Raw genomic sequence first — 10,889 nt, 5'->3', positions numbered from 1 at the left:
CAGGAGACACTAGAAGCCTCCTGAATACTTGAGGGCTGTTCTTGAATTTCCCTTGGCTAGAGAGAGAAGAGACCCAGGGCCCCAAAGTTCAGAGAGCCCTTGGAAGCCACGCCCGGAGAGAAAGAGGCTTCCCTCGCTTCTCCATCCAGCTGTATGCCTGAGCTGCTGCTGCAGCTGACAACCATGATGATGAAGGGTCCAACTTTGGAGAGAAGCCTATGGACATAGGTTTGACTTGGGCTCCGCTGTCTTCCAGTCTATATGAACTTCGGCATTTGACACATTTCCTTCAGGCCTCAGTTTTCTCCTATGTAGAAGGTGGAGGGAGGGGCCAGCGTTGTGACATACTGAATAAGGCCACAGCCTGCAACACGAGTAGCCCATATGGGCATCAGTTTGAGTCCTGGCTGTTCTGCTTCTAATCTCTCTGCTAGTGTGTCTGGGAAAGCAGCAGAAGATGGCCCAGAGCTTGAGTTCCTATATCTATGTGAGAGAGCTAGGTTGAGTTCCTGGTTGAAAGGCAGAGAGAGAGAGAGAGAGTCATCCATTGGGTGTACAGCCCTCTCTCCCCAGCAGCACCTGCAATGACCTGGTCTGGGCCCAGGGAATTCCAGGAGCACTACATTCAGGTCTCCCATGTGGGTGGCAGAAGCCAAGCGCTTGGGCCATGCTCTGCTGCCTTCTCCAGTGCATTAGCAGGGAACTGGATTGGGAGCAAGCAACTCAAATCAGCACATTGACATGGCATGCTGGCATTCCAAGCAGTGTCTTTACTCATTGCACCATACAGTGTTGAGCCTTATATATTCCTTTTAATAATAATCTATACTCACTAGCTAGCCTTTCTTTTGTCAGAGGTCAGAGAGACAGACATCTTCCATCTTCTCATTCATTTTCCAAATGCCTATACCTGGGACAGAATCAGGGTGAAGCCAGAACTAATTCAGGTCTGCCCCATGGGTGGCAGGGGAGCACCTGAGCAGTCCTCTGCTGCCCCCAGGGCCACATTAACAGGAAGCTGGAATTGGAAGCAGGATCTAGACATGCACACAGGCACTCGGATACAGGATGCAAGAGTGCCAGGCAGCACGGTAACCATGCACCCCGCCCCCATGCCAAATTGCCCATTAGAGATCACAGGAAAGGGCCTTAGGTTTGGTTTTCCAGTGGAACTTGGCAGCAACAAGGGAAGCTGAAGGAATTCTGTCTTGCTTGGGAAATCATCTCTAAGGCAGATGAACTCCCAAAAGAAAATACAGATGAAGAATTGGCTGGTATATGTTTTTTCAACATTTGTTTATTTGAAAAGCAGAGTTACAGAAAGAAAGGGCAAGACAGAGACAGAGGGGGAGAGAGGGGGGATCTTCCTTCTGCTAGTTCACTCCCCAGGTTGCCTCAACAGCCAGGGCTGGGTCAGGTTGAAATCAGAAGCCTGGAACTTCATCAGCATCTCCCATGTAGGTGGCAGAGGCCCACGTAGCCAGGCCGTCTTCTACTGCATTTTCTGTCATTTGGCCTTACAGATAAATAAAGTGAAACTTTAAAAAAATTATAGACACATAATCGGTTTGCTGGGTTGAAAGAAGAGCAGCCAAGACTCAAACTGGCACTCTTACAAGATGCTGGCATTACAGGTGGTGGCTTAACCCACTGAATCACAATGTTGACCCAAAGAATTGACTAGTATTAGGGCCAATGGTGATCCGTTGGAGAATGAGAAACGGATGCCCAAAAAAACCTAGCTAAAAATTTCCATCAATTCTACTACCCTGAAAAACTTTTCCTAACCCTTATGTTAAAAGCACATAAACAACAAGGTGGAGGAATCCACCATGGTGGGAGGGTTTGGGGAGGGGTGGGGAGAATCCAAGTACCTATGAAACTGTGTCACATAATACAATGTAATTAATGAATTAAAAATAATAAATAAATTTAAAAAAAAAGCACATAAACAGGACTGGCTCGGTGGCTCAACAGGCTAATTCTTGCCATGCTGGCGTCCCATCTGAGTGCCAATTCTTGTTCCAGCTGCTCCACCTCTGATCCAGCTCCCTGCTTATAGCCTGGGAAGGCAGCAGAGGGTGGCTCAGATCCGTGGGCTCCTGTACCCATGTGGGAAACCTGGGAGAGGCTCCTGGCTCCTGATTTAGGATCAGCTTAGCTCTAGCCATTGTAGCCATTTGGAAGTGAACCAGCAGATGGAAGATCTTTCTCTCTGTCTCTCATTCTCTGTGTGAATCTGCCTTTCCAATTACGAAAAGATCTTTTTTTTAAAGAAAAAAACAAATATTTTTGTATTTACTTATCTTTCATTATTTTATATTTATTTTAAAGAGAGAGAACACTTCCATCTACTGGCTTACTCCCCAAATGCCTGCAATAGCTAGGTTTGTGAGCCAGGATCCCAGAGTTCGTTATAGACATTCTATGTGGGTGCAGGGCCCAATCAGGTTATCTTCCACTGCCTTCCCAGGTGCATTAGTAGTGAGCTGGATCCGAAGTGGAACAGCTAGGAATTGAACTGGTTCCAACTTATTGGAACAGGTTCCAACTTAGCACTCCACACCACAATGCTGTCACAGACATCAGCATTTAAAAGATATAATAAGGGTTGGTATGGCGGTACAGCAGGTTAAGACACTATTTGCAACGCTGGTAACCCCTCTGAGCACCAGTTTAAGTCCCAGCAGCTCCATTTACCATCCGGCTCCTTGCTATTGTGCCTGGGAAATATTTGGGCTCGTTTCATCAACATGGGAGACCTAGATAAAATTCCTGATTTCTGGCTTAGACCTGGCACTACCCAGGCCACTGTGGCCATTTGGGAGTGATTCAATGAATGGAAATCTTTTTGTCTCTAGTTCTACCTCTCTATCATTCTGCCTTTCAGGTAGGTGAAGTAAATACATACATATTTTAATTATATCAGTGACAAAGCAGCAGAAGACACCTGGATTAAGGTGATCTCCTTTCAAAAGTTGCTGTTCCACCCACCAGCATGAGCTGGAGCTGGGACAGGCAGGGCCAGGCCAGGCTACGGTACCCTCTGGCAAATGCTGAGATGAGGTGGGCCATGTGAGACGGGCACAGCACCCACCATCACACTTAAAATCTGGGCAGAGAAGGAAGGACAGGCACATCGAGTGCTTCCCTGTTGGGCCACTGCTCCTGCTGGCAAAAGTGAGAACTGGGGGGCCCCCTTCGCGACGGCCTAGCAGATAAAGTCATTGCCTTGAATGCACTGGGATACCATATGGTGCTGGTGCTAATCCCAGCAGCCCTGCTTCCCATCCAACTCCCTGCTTGTGACCTGTGAAAGCAGTTGAAGACAACCCAAAGCTTTATGACCCTGCATTGCTGTGGGAGACCCAGAAGAAATTCCTGACTCCTGGTTTCAGATTGGCTCAGCTCCGGCCATTGCAATCATTTGGGGAATGAATCATGGGACGGAAGATCTTTCTCTCTGTCTCTCCTCCTCTCTGTGTGTTTGACTTTGCAATAAAAGTAAATAAACCAAAAAAAAAAAAAAAAAAAAAAAGGTAAATAAACCTTAAAAAAAAGAAAAGAGAAAAAAAGAACTGGGACCAAGGGCTGGGCAGGGCTACTGAAGAACCTAGGTGTTTTCTGCCTTTTGTGATTCTGCCTTAATGGCTTGGCTTGGGGCTGTGTGAACTCCAGGCCTGATAGTCTATGTGACACCCAGCAGGACACCTGGCAGGTCATGTAGGCAGACCACTCCTCAGCAAGGTGGTACCTGGTGTTTGATAAGGTTCACCGCCCTATAGCTCATTGATTTGTACTTTTTTTTTTTTTTTTGGCATTTCATGGATGAAGTAACAGCAGAGTATATTTAGCATGTTGTGAACATGAATATGGCAAATTGGCAGTTTCCGTCAGCTGCTGGCAGTAGTTTAGAGTGATGACAAATATTATTTTGATTTTTTTGTGTGTTATTTAGTTATGAGGAAAGTGTATGGTAAGCAGTCCATTTGATGGTTTACTAATTTCCTTGTTGTTGAGAAGTCCGAGTTGATTATGTATTTAATATGATAACCATTTGTGTGCTGTGAATTGCATTAAGAGTTATGTAGGGCAGAGATGATGCTTACTAAATGTACAAAATGGATTGATGAGATTAGCCAGTTAAATCTTTTCACCAGTAAGGCACTCAACAGCCCATGAGATATTTATTAAAAATGTCAAGTAAATCCTCTTATTTTTGTATCATAGTGTCAAATAGCAGTAAAATAAACATGTTAAGATCCTTAAAAAAAAAATGTATAAGAACGCTGGGTTGTTCAACGGGGGGTGGGGGGGCTCTTGCACTCTCTCTCCTTGTCTTTTTCCTTCCCTGCGGATCCTGCAGCAGCCTCGGCTGCGGCTGCCCCTCCCCTGTGGCTGGGATACCTAGGTTAACCTGAATAAACCACCTTTATGCCTTAGCACTGACTTCAGACTTGATGATTTTCTGGAGATTTCAAAAGCTGGCACAACACTATAACACCCTGCAATGTGAGTTGGGTTAGGTGGAGAGCCAGGCTGTGCTAAGCAACTTGTCCACCAGTGCATGCATGGGCCAGAATAAGTACAGACTGGTTGGGCTTTGCCACAGCATCGACCGGTGAGTGCTGGGTGGGGTCAAGTCCTGTCTGAGACCAACCAGGCCTGCTGAGGTCTTGGCCACACCTTCAGGTGGGCGGTACCAGCATTGCCCACCCATTTTCTAACTAATTAAGAGACCACCAATGGGGAACATCTTACCTGTAGGTTCCCCGCCCAACAAGGAGGGGTCAAGGAAGGCTTAAAATCCCAAGACCCTTCCTCAAACCTTGCGTGTCTCTCCCTCCCCTTTCCAGAGGCACCCCACCTCCTGGCTTTTCAGAGGTGCTTTCCCTTTCCTCTCCCTTCCCTGCTCACCTGGTCCCTTTGCAAATAAACTTATCTGTTTGCAACAGATTCCCGGCTTTTATTTCTATACGAGGCTGAGGAAAGAACCCATCGGGCATTTCTGTTAACACTGTCGAGCTGGGCTGTGGCACTACCTGGAAAGTGCAATATCCGGGGCAGGGAGTGGGTCCAGTGGGGAGGCTGTGGGCACCTCTGTGGTGGGCTGCATCTCTCACTAGTGAACATGAGAACCAGGACTGGAGGTGGGCTTGGCTGTACAGGTAGTGGTACCTGCCCGCATGAGTGTGGGCTGGATAATACGATCGGTGGGTTGAGCTAGGCTACAACACCCATTGTTGTGTACAAAAACCGAATGGGATGCAGGACAGACTGGACCAGTCTGCTGCACATAGCATCATGCACAGGAACCAGGACAAGGGGTGCCTGGTGGGAGTTATTAGGGATCACTCTTACTGGGCTGTAGTTCCCGGTGGTGTACATGAGAACCACATGTATGATGATCAAAGTTAAGCTGGGTGGCAGCATTCATTGGTTGGCATAAGAGGTGGAACTGGAGATAGAATTGACCTAGCAAGAGACAGCAGGCCCCCATACTGGCTAGCACACACAGGAGTCAGGGCTGTAGTCACCTCAGATGAAGTTTCTTTGGGGACTCTGCAAACGAACTGCTGGGCTCAGAACTCCAACCACTGGTAAAATTGCAGGATCTGTGGTCTGACCATGTGCATGTGTCAGAACTGGGCCTCCTCAGTTGCTGAAGATGGTGCAGTGGACAGCATGCCCAGATGCACATGGGAAATATGCCAGGTCCACTGGGAACTGCAGAGGACATCTAGTACATAATAGAGGATGGAGGGCAGAACAAATGGGACAACTGTCCCAGCCAAGCGTTAACAACAAGTATCCAGGCAAATGAAGACTCTAAGGTAGACTATGTCAGCCAATGGAGTTTGAAAGAATTTTCTCATTCTTGGAGCAACAAAATAAACAGCATTTCAGAGCTATCAAAATCATTTGAACAGAACCCTTGGAGTATGCTCCACAATGGGGATCCTGCGATGACACTGAGTGGCTGTTCCGCATCCCTGGGTACTGATGTGGTTAGGATGCTGAGTATATCTTCTCCCCTTCTCTCCCTGCTTCCCCCAGGTATAGGAAGAAGAAAAAGAAAAATTGGAAACAATGGTCTCATTCACTTTCCTCCACTCCTCAACCCTCCCCTCCCTAATCAGTGGTCCACATGGGCATTCATCCTTCTCAACTACGTGAACATCATAAAAAATAAAACTTATAAATAAATAAATAGTTGCTGCTTTTCTTTTCAACTTTGGCCCTATAAGATGGCTCCTGCAAAGAAGGGTGGCAAGAAGAAGGGCTGCTCTGGCATCAATGAGGTGATGACATGGGACTATGTCATCAGCTTTCACAAGCACATGCACAAAATTGGCTTCAAGAAGTGGGCTCCTTGGGCACTCAGAGATCCAGAAGTTTGCCAGGAAAGAGATGAGGACTCCAGATGTGTGTGCATTGATACCAGGCTCAACAAAGCTGTCTGGGCCAAAGAAATAAGGAACGTCCCACCCACATCCATGTGAGATAGTCCAGAAAACTTAATGAGGTGAAGATTCACCAAATAACTCCATACTTTGATTACCTATGTGCTTGCCACATCTTTCAAAAATCTACAGTCACGTGCAAGAGAACTAAATAAAGTTGTAAGACTGAACAAAAAAAAGTTGCTGTTCCATGAGTCACATGCAACTTGGCTTGGGGGAGAAATCCGGTGGCTGGAGCCAGAAAGCAGAGTGACTTGGGTTGCCAAGTTGAGCAGCCCTAAGAGTGCCACATATGGTGCCAGCAGTGGTGACTCCAGGGTAGGGCTTTAGGACTGCTTGGTGGAGTCAGAAGCAGCTGCAGTTCAGGCTCAAGTCACAGACAGGTGCACCTGGCTTTCTTGCTGGGAGACATCCTGTCCCTCAACACCTCTGCACTGACGGGAGCCAAGTTGATCCAAAGCTAGGAGCCAGGAGCTTCCTCTGGGTCTCCCACATGGGGGCAGGGTCCCAAGCCTTTGGGGCATCCTCTACTGCTCTTCCAGGTTATAGGCATGGAGCTGGATGGGAATTGGAGCAGTTGGGATATAAACCAGCTCCCATTTGGGATCCCGGAGCATGCAAGTCAGGGATTTAGCTGTTGAGCCATTGTACTGGGCCCATTAATGAGTTTTTAAATCCTGAAAGGCACAGATTTACAGAGAGAAGGAGAGACAGAGAGAAAGATCTTCCATCCACTGGTTCACTCCCCTGATGCCTGCAACATCTAGGGCTGGGCTGGGCTGGGCCAGGTCAATGTCAGGAACTTGGAGTTCAATCCAGGTCTCCTGTGTAGGTGTCATGGACCCAGAGCTAGGGTTTAAACTCAGGAATTCTAATAAGGAATGTGGGATCCCAAGTAGTAACTGGACTGCTGTTCCCAACACCTACCCTGCACTTCAAGACACTGTCCTTGCCACTGAATCAACAAAGGCCTTCTAACTGTTTGGCTGGATGTTCTCACTGGGGTGGGTGAACTTAGGTTCAAAGACTGCCAAGGCAAGAGGGCCCAAAACATTGCATTCAAGTAGTAGACATAGATTCTTCCAGAACACAGCAGCTGTTCAGCATTACTGTTCCCCTACTCAGCCCAGCCTTTTGCAAAGAAATGCACATCATACTTCACCCTGTGGCTCCTTGGGTCACAGCAGCTCCCCGTCATGCTTCGACCCATGTCACTGATGGCTCAGAAAAGCCAAAACCTGATGGTGTTGTCTGAGCTGCCAGACCAGCCAGCCTCAGCGACAACTGCGCAGAACCCAGAATGGACTGGGTCACTTGGCTTGGTGGCACAGCTCAGTCCTGTCCTCATAGCTCTAACCAACATGTCCCTTGATAAAACTTGTTGCATTTTTTTATTCTTAAGGGTAGCCAGTGGTCTGGTCGTTTTGTCTACCACTTGGGAAGCCACAGGCTGGGGGTGTTAAAGATGCTTTCCTTGGGGTCACATAACAGGCAGGCAAATTGAAAGTGTGAATTGAATTGACTGGATCCTTTGCATAAACGCCCCTAGTCTGTACTGGCAAGGTGGCTGTGCCCAGACAGCCAAGCAGATGGCATCACCCCTGCCTGCATTGGCCTATTCTGGGTGCAGGGCTTCAGTCTACCATGGAATGCTAGACTGTGCCTTCTGCCATTAGCTGACTGGGCACCCATGGCCTCTGCCTCACACTGGCAGACAGATCACCTTGAGCCTTTGACCCCACCTTGTGGCTTCTGGCTCACTGGTCTCCACCCATTTTCAGTGATGCAGTTGCTGCTCCCGTCTGCTCAGCTGATTCCAGGCATGCCGGGGAGAGCCATGGAGTGGATCTCCGCCTCACCTTCAGCTCTCCATGTGGATACAATCTGACTGTGGTGTACTTCCGGCTGCAGAAGGTGCTCCATTGTGGGCAGATCACCAAGTCGTCTAGGGTCCTTCGCAGTCATCCCAGGGATCTTGTTTGTGAGTGTGGAAACTCGAGTCAAGGTCTCTGATCTTGCATTGCTCATATTCTCCCTGACTTCATAGCTAAGTGAAGGCACTTTGGTCATTGACTGTGGCTGTCCCCCTTCACGCCACAAAGGGGTCATCTTCTGTTGGTCACTTCTTCGGTGATGACGAGGCTCAAAGAGATTGGAGGGGTCACCCCATTATGAGATTTATTTTGAAGATGTGAGAGTCTAACCGAAGCACTGCTTACCTCTCCTGTGTGGCCAGCCCAGAGGATACACCTACACTTGTCAATTTGGCCAAATGGGCTTCCTCGGGGTGTGTGAGGGGGCAGGCACATTAAATTTTGGTTGAACTTCATAAGGCCATTGTTGCTGAACGTGGCCCTTCTGCAGGATGGGTCTGGGGACAGATAGGGCAGGACTGGAACATGGGTGAGGTTACAGCTCCTGGAAGGGTGCACGCTGGGTTGATGTGTCTCTGGCTACAGAAGGTACTCCACTGTAAGGAGGGGATTTTACTCTCAATCCCAACAGCCTTCCTCAGTGGAAAATGCCCTGGCCCAGGACTCCAACTGTGACTGGTAGTGACCTACCTAGCCCCCACCCCACAGCTCTGATGGTGACATGATGGCAGGCTTCCAGGCAGGAAGGGGCAGTGGGCTCTGGCCACCAGGGCTCTGGATGTGTGGTGTTCTTTCTCTGTTGTCACCATGGCATAGCCATTTTGTGAGATTCTACCTGACCAAAGCCACTTTTGTGTCTCTCTCTCTCTCTTTTTTTTAAACAAGATACTCTTTATGTTATTTTATTTTTATTGCAAAGTCAGATATACAGAGGAGGAGAGACAGAGGAAGATCGTCTGTCTGTTGATTCACTCCCCAAGTGACTGCAACGGTCAGTGCTATGCTGATTCGAAGAAAGGAACTTCTTCCTGGTCTTTCACATGGGTTCAGGGTCCCTAGGCTTTAGGCCATCCTCAACTGCTTTCCCAGGCCACAGGCAGGGAGCTGGATGGGAAGGATTAGAACCTGCACCTGTATGGGATCCCGGCGCATTTAAGGCAAGGACTTTAGCCACTAGGCCACCGCGCTGGGCCCGTATCTCTTTCTTTTAAAGATTTACTTCCTTGTTCATTTAAAAAGAAAGAAATCTTCCATCTGCTGGTTCACTCCCCAAATGGCCTCCATGGTCAGGGGTTGATCAAGGATAATTCAGGTCGAAGAGAGGAGTCTGGAACCCCATCAGGGTCTCCCATGTGGATGGCAGGGGCCCGAGCATTTGAGCCATCTTCTACTCTCAAGCGCATTAGCAGTGAGCTTGATTGGAAGTGGAGCAGTCAGGACTCGACTTGAACTGTATTGGGCTAGGTGAGGTCTACCGTCTGTGTTCTTACCTAAAGAAGCTTTCTAAGTACAGGCACAAATATGTTGCATAAAGTGGTATAGTTTACTTAAAAGATGAGGAATACACACACACATGGGTACTGCTCAGGAATAGAGTGGGATGGGAAGGGAAAAGGATGGAGTAGGGAAGAGGGGATGTGTCAGGACCCTGCCTCCTCAGTGGGAACAGAGAGAGAGCAGCGATGCCCTCCCAGTCACCAGTCTTTTCACAAGGTTGAAAAACGGGAGCGGCTAGGTGATACTGCCCCCAGATCCTAGGTGAGGGGAGGTTCCTCCTGGGAAAGGGATCGTTTCATTGATAGGCAGACAGGTAGTATTACATAGGGTGGGGACTATGGCTTCCAGCTGGTGGCCCTAATCTAGCCACCAGCCTCATTCCACATCAGAAGCATAACTGATAAGAGACGCCAACATCACAGGTGGTGGCTTAACTTGCTGGGTTGTGACACCAGCCTCTTTGCTTTTATCTTTCTTTTCTTTTTTAAGATTTATTTATTTCTATTGGAAAGGCAGATTTACAGGGAGAAGGAGAGACAGAGACAGAGATCTTCCATCCTTTTGCTTACTCCCCAAGTGGCTACAACAGCTGGAGCTGAACTAACATGATGAAACAAGGAGCCTGGAGCTTCTTCTGGGTCTCCCATGTGGGTTCAGGGTCCCAAGGCTTTGAGCCATCCTCTACTGCTTTCCCAGGCCACAAGCAGGGAGCTGGATGGGAAATGGAGCATCTGGGACATGAACCGACACCCATATTGGATCTTGGCGCTTGAAAGGAGATTAGCTAATTGAGCCATTGTAACAAGCAGGCCCTTTTCTTTTACCAAAGCTGTCAGATAACTTTTCCCAAAATGTAGTCCTAACCAAATTATGCCCTGTGCAAAACCACCCACTGGCTGCCCGTCCAAGGCCATACTCTGCATGGACTACGGCAGGCCTTTCCTTGTCTGTAGCCCCTGCCTGCCCTGGGTCAACACAGTGTTGCTCCTGAAATCACTGACACCAGGCCCCTCAAATGCTTTTCTATTTACTCAAAGTTGAGCCTCTTGTGGAT

Source organism: Ochotona princeps, chromosome 6 (genome assembly GCF_030435755.1).
Source record: "Ochotona princeps isolate mOchPri1 chromosome 6, mOchPri1.hap1, whole genome shotgun sequence".
NCBI lineage: Eukaryota > Metazoa > Chordata > Mammalia > Lagomorpha > Ochotonidae > Ochotona > Ochotona princeps.
This window is presented reverse-complemented; position numbering follows the sequence as displayed.